General features: G+C 31.7%; 1 non-coding gene across 1 annotated transcript; it reads left to right on the forward strand.

The window, feature by feature from the left end:
• The first annotated feature begins 2,324 nt into the window (after window positions 1-2,324).
• TRNAR-UCU (transfer RNA arginine (anticodon UCU)) lies at window positions 2,325-2,396 on the forward strand. The gene has a single exon. It is a non-coding gene; the product is annotated as a tRNA-Arg (tRNA).
• The last annotated feature ends 3,962 nt before the right edge of the window (window positions 2,397-6,358 follow it).

The raw sequence follows: 6,358 nt of genomic DNA on the forward strand, positions 1-6,358 counted from the left end.
CTTACAGTGTGACTTCTGGATTCCAATATTGAAATTTTTCAATATATAGGAAAAAAAGGGACCTTCTCATCATTTACGTTTTTTGAATTGAAAAAACCTAATCCGATTATTCGATTGGAACCCCTCACCAATCGAATACCTAGATTACAGAAAAAAAGGATTTTTGGTCAAAAGAATTATTGATAATTTGTAATAAAATAATCTACTCTTACTATCAATTCATTTTCGAAACTCATATATATATATCTCCTCATATCCTAAAAAAACTTCATTTTTTAGAAACTTAGTATCTTAGTATTAAAAGAAACAAAATATGTTGTAATATAAGAGAATCTATTCTCTTTCTTTGTCGTTTTTTAATTATCTTGGAGATTTCATAATGCTTACTCTAAAACTTTTTGTTTATACGGTAGTGATCTTTTTCGTTTCTCTTTTCATCTTCGGATTCCTATCTAACGATCCAGGACGTAATCCAGGACGTGAAGAATAGAATAAGAAAAAAGTGGATTCTGTGTTTTCTTGCTTGTGCGGAATTTTGAAATATTTTTAGGATTTTCTCTATTTTAACATCTTTAACTAGTAAATAAAAAAAACAAGTTCAAAAAAAAATACCAAATTATCAACGGAAAGAGAGGGATTCGAACCCTCGGTACAAGAATTTGTACAACGGATTAGCAATCCGACGCTATAGTCCACTCAGCCATCTCTCCCCAATTGAAAAAAAAAAGAATTACTTTGTTTATGTTATATCACATAAACAAGAAGAACAAAAAGGGAGCTTAAAAAAAAAAGAGACTTGCTTTTTTTTTATTCTTTTTTATCTTATCTATCTTTTTTTTATTATTCTATATATTTTAGTTTTCTTTTTTTCTTTTTATACAGCCAATGAGCCCGGCCAGTACCTAGTCGGGCTCTTTTTCTTTTATTCCCATGAATATTGAAGAAAAATTCTTTATTTGAATATATTTTATTCGAAAAAAAAATATTTGTAAAAATATTTGTAATTAAAAAAAAAATAAGAGATACGGATAGATTCCTATGAGATAAAACCAAAATAAGATAATATAAAAATGTTCTCTTTTCTTACTCCCTCTCTTTTTTCTGGTAACGTAAATTGTATATATATATAACCTTCAGCAAAATAAAAAAATGAAAATTATCCCGTTTTTCAAATTTCATTAGAAGATTCTCTAATGAAACATGTCAATACTCGACTTATTAGAATATTATGCCTCCCATTTCTTTATTTTGTCTGATTGCTTTGTTCAACAAAAGATACAATAATGATATTGTAGCGGGTATAGTTTAGTGGTAAAAGTGCGATTCGTTTCAAGGACCCCCCAAAAGTTAAGGGATCCCCCATTTGATTCATATGCCGATCAAAAACTTTATTTTTTACTTAAAGGGACTCCTTTATACCCCTCGATGAATTATTTGCGGTATAATATACATTATTGTAATTTGTATACAAGAAGAATCAAATCGAATTTGACAAATTGAGTTTTAAAATTATGAAACATAAGTTTTTGGAATTGGATCTATAATCCGAATTTTTTGAGTATTACTAAAGGATCTATGGAGAGAAATATACAAAGTTTCTTTCTAATCGTAACTAAATCTTCCATTTTTTTGCATAGTAAAAATTGAAGCAAAATAGCTATTAAACGATTCTTTTAGTTTACTAGAGACATCGACATTTTTTTAGCTCGACGGAAATTTTCTTCTTTTCCTAAAGATTTTCTGAAATAGAAATAGAGAACGAAGTAACTAGAAAAAAAACATAGATTGTTAGAATATTGCTCTTCTAGAGGGATCATCTAAAAAGCAAGATATTTGAAACCTATTCATACAAAAAGGCTGACATAGATGTTATGGGTCAATTTTTTTTATTGTCCATCTCTTCATTCCGTAAAGGAGCCGAATGAAACAAAAGTTTCACGTTCAGTTTTGAATTAGAGACGTTAAATCAAAATGATGAATCAACGTCGACTATAACCCTTAGCCTTCCAAGCTAACGATGCGGGTTCGATTCCCGCTACCCGCTTCTATTTTATTCTATTTAAATCTATCTTTTTTCTTCGAGAATGAATCTAGAATTCTTAAAGAATTTGTCAATTCTTCATTTTCATTTCTTAATTTAGTTTTAGTTATATATATTCAATTATATTCAATTGATTTTTCTTTTTTATTTTTTTTTTCTTTTATTCTAAATATTTGATTTATTTTATTTTTATAATTTCTAGAATTCTTTATATTTGTTTGATTCTTTAATCTTTTTAATAAGGTTTAGTTAAAAAGGTTAAAGAATCAAATATAAAATAGAAGCGTCCATTGTCTAATGGATAGGACAGAGGTCTTCTAAACCTTAGGTATAGGTTCAAATCCTATTGGACGCAAGTTGTTTGCATATCTAATTTCAACCTTGTCCTTCTATTTTTTTTGATTTATTACATTTTGATTCGAATTCATTATATATAATATTCAAATGAAATAAAAACATATTAAAAGATACTAATTATAAAAATTGGAAAATTGAATTACAAAATTATTTAATGATTCATCAATTTTTTTCTACTTGTTCCTGGAATAAAAAGAGTTCCATCTGTTCTTTAATAGCGTCCTTTAAAAGGGCTTCTGCTTCCCCAGTGAATGTCTTGGTAGAAGATATGATTTCTTTGAATTGAGGTTTATTCGTCTTTAAGTAAGCACGTAACTCAACAAGAAATTTCCTTACCTGTCCAATTTCTAATGAATCAAGATAACCATTCGTTCCGGTATAAATAGTTACTATCTGTTCTTCCACAGTAAGAGGAGCTGATTGGGATTGTTTAAGCAACTCGCGCAATCGTTGACCTCTTGCTAATTGATTTTGAGTAGCTTTATCTAGATCAGAAGCGAATTGTGCAAAAGCTTCTAATTCTGCGAATTGTGCTAATTCCAATTTTAATTTACCAGCTACTTGTTTCATGGCTTTGATTTGAGCCGCCGATCCAACTCTGGAAACTGAAATACCAACATTAATAGCGGGTCTTATTCCAGCATTGAATAGATCGGCCGATAAGAATATTTGGCCATCTGTAATGGAAATTACATTCGTAGGAATATAAGCTGAAACATCTCCCGATTGAGTTTCAACTATTGGTAAAGCAGTCATACTTCCTTCGCCTAACTGAGAACTTAATTTAGCGGCTCTTTCCAAAAGACGCGAATGTAAATAAAAAACATCCCCTGGATAAGCTTCGCGACCTGGTGGTCTTCGTAATAGAAGAGACATTTGCCGATAAGCCTGTGCTTGTTTGGAGAGATCGTCATAAATGATTAAAGTGTGACGTTCACGGTACATAAAATATTCAGCCAGAGCTGCTCCTGTATAAGGCGCGAGGTATTGTAATGTAGCTGGAGAATCCGCTGTTTCAGCTACTACAATAGTGTATTCCATTGCTCCTCTTTCTTGTAAGGTAGTCACCACTTGAGCCACAGAAGATGCTTTTTGACCAACAGCTACATAAACACATATTACATTTTGTCCCTGTTGATTGAGAATTGTATCTGTGGCTACTGCTGTTTTACCTGTTTGTCTATCTCCAATAATTAATTCTCGCTGGCCCCGTCCTATGGGGATCATCGAATCAATAGCAATAAGTCCTGTTTGGAGAGGCTCATATACCGAACGTCTTGAAATAATACCGGGAGCGGGAGATTCTATTAATCGAGATTCCGAAGCTGAAATTTCTCCTCGACCGTCAATTGGTTTAGCCAGGGCATTTATAACACGACTCAAATAAGCTTCACTTACAGGTATCTGAGCAATTCTTCCTGTTGCTTTTACTGAACTTCCCTCTTGTATCAGCAAACCATCACCCATTAATACAACACCAACATTTTTTGATTCCAAATTCAAAGCAATGCCTATAGTACCTTCTTCAAATTCCACCAATTCACCCGCCATTACTTCATCAAGACCATAAATACGAGCAATACCATCGCCTACTTGAAGTACGGTACCAGTATTTACAATTTTTACTTCTGTATTATATTGCTCAATGCGTTCACGGATAATTTTACTAATTTCATCTGCACGAATGGTTACCATGAAAATATCTTAAATTTATTTTTTATAAGAAAAAAATGATGCCTATACTCTATTGTATAATAGAAAGCCTAATCAGTTATTTTTTTATTTCATCATCCCAAACATGCCAATATTAGCACTAACAGTACGTAAATGTAACTCGTTGTTCAAGCAACTATTTAGAGTTCCTAGAGCTCCCTGTAAGGCTTGTTGTAAAACCCGCTGTCGAACTTGATTAATAACTCTTTGTTGTTCAAAATCAATAGCTTCGTTTTTGTAATTTTCTAATTGTTCCAAAGTCGTATAAATTGAATTAATTAAATTCAATTTTTCTCGTTTGATCTCAGAATAGCCATTCACCCGAAACAGATCTGCTTCTGTTTCAACTTTCCTTAAGCGGGCCTGGGCTTTTTCGAGCTGTTCAATGGCGTTTTCCTGTAATTCTTCTGAGTTTCGAATAGTTCTCCAGATTTTCTGTTTTCGATTATCTAATAAATCACGTAATGAAAGTAGACTCTCTTTCCATCCATTTCAAAATGTCTATGATCTCTTCCCGAACCAAACATGAATCTTTCGATTCATTTGGCTCTCACACTCAATTACTTATCGGAAATTTACCAATTTTTTATGTAATGAGCCTATCCTCTCTTCTCTATTCAAAGTGAAAACAATTACCAATATAAGACTAGAATATTCGGAGGACTCTTTTGACCAAACAAATATATGTCAACAAAGTTGTTTTTTTATTCAAATCCAAAGACTTCTTTTGAATTTATACATAGGTCATCCATCGATTACGCATCGTACAAAGGGGAGGTTTAAATTCACCCGTTTTTTATTTCTCGCCATAAATAGGATTCAAGCCATTTTTTTTATCGACATGAGTGTTTTATATCGAAAAAAAATCGAATAATTTTTTTGAAACCGTTTCCTTTCTGTATTAATATAGCGGTAGAAAGAGTACTACACTGCGTATAGACTTCAAACTCTTTTTAACCATGGTAATAGTCCAAAATTTTTGGTAAATAGAGAATCAAAGTGGATTACCAATAAAGCGCGAAATGCTATGGTTCTTTAAGATTTTTCTTAATTTATTCAAAAAAGAAAATGAATTCAGAAGTAATTCGCGGGATTCTGCACATTTTCTTAATTCTAACTAAACTAAAAAGTGCAGTTTGGTTAAATCCAATTTATTCTTTGAAATAAACAACTCGCACACACTCCCTTTCCAAAAAAAACCAGTAGACCTAACACTACACTAAGATTTATTGGATTTGTTGCTAAAATATCGGTATTAAACACGAAACTTCCGGCGGATGGCCAGGAGCCCAAACAAAGGAAAGAATCGGTTATATTTTTCATATGATCTCATCTCCTCTTATGAATAGACTAATTATCTTTCTAATATTCCTATTAGATAGATAATATAATAATCTAATTGGAATATATAATTATAGAATTTGATATAATTTGGATTGGTCAATCAATTGGAAGATTCCCTAAAAGAATGATACTTCTTAGAATTAGATACCAGTTCTTTTATCAATTGCAAAATCTATCTAGTTTGAACACTTTCAAAAAATTATCTTAAAAGAAATAAAATAAAAGAGGGGTTCATTGGACTAAACAAAAAGAAGAAAGAGGGTGAATAAGTATGTGAATACCTTTCAATTAGTCCTTCTCCTGTGTTCTTATCCGAACAGATAAAGAATTGTAGGAGTGAATTATTAATATAATTCGAAAAAGGAAGTCCACATATGTATTTTTATCTTTTTAGGATTAAACAAAAGGATTAGCAAATAAAAGTGCTAATGCTACAACCAGCCCGTAAATTGTTAAAGCTTCCATAAAAGCCAGACTAAGTAATAAAGTACCCCGTATTTTTCCCTCTGCCTCTGGTTGTCGTGCAATCCCCTCTACAGCTTGCCCTGCGGCAGTGCCTTGACCAACCCCAGGTCCAATAGAAGCAAGCCCTACGGCCAATCCAGCAGCAATAACAGAAGCGGCAGAAATAATTGGATTCATGAGAATTTCCTCGTAACCTACATATAAAAGAAAGAAATAGTTAATGATATAATCGACTAATAAATTCTGACTTCATTTTTCAATTACCAAGACTTTTTCAGTTAAAGTAATTAATAAAAATAAGAATTAAAAATTGAAAATAATAGTTATTAAACGAATTACTTCGAGATTTCTTTTTTCGTCTCGAACTACATAGTTTTGGGGGTGAATCTGTATAATCTTTGTTCTTCTCTTACCTTAATTTTGGAATCATTCTTTGAA

Source organism: Vigna unguiculata, unplaced genomic scaffold (genome assembly GCF_037176805.1).
Source record: "Vigna unguiculata cultivar grain cowpea cultivar isolate G323 ecotype 2 unplaced genomic scaffold, ASM3717680v1 ptg000332l, whole genome shotgun sequence".
Lineage (NCBI taxonomy): Eukaryota > Viridiplantae > Streptophyta > Magnoliopsida > Fabales > Fabaceae > Vigna > Vigna unguiculata.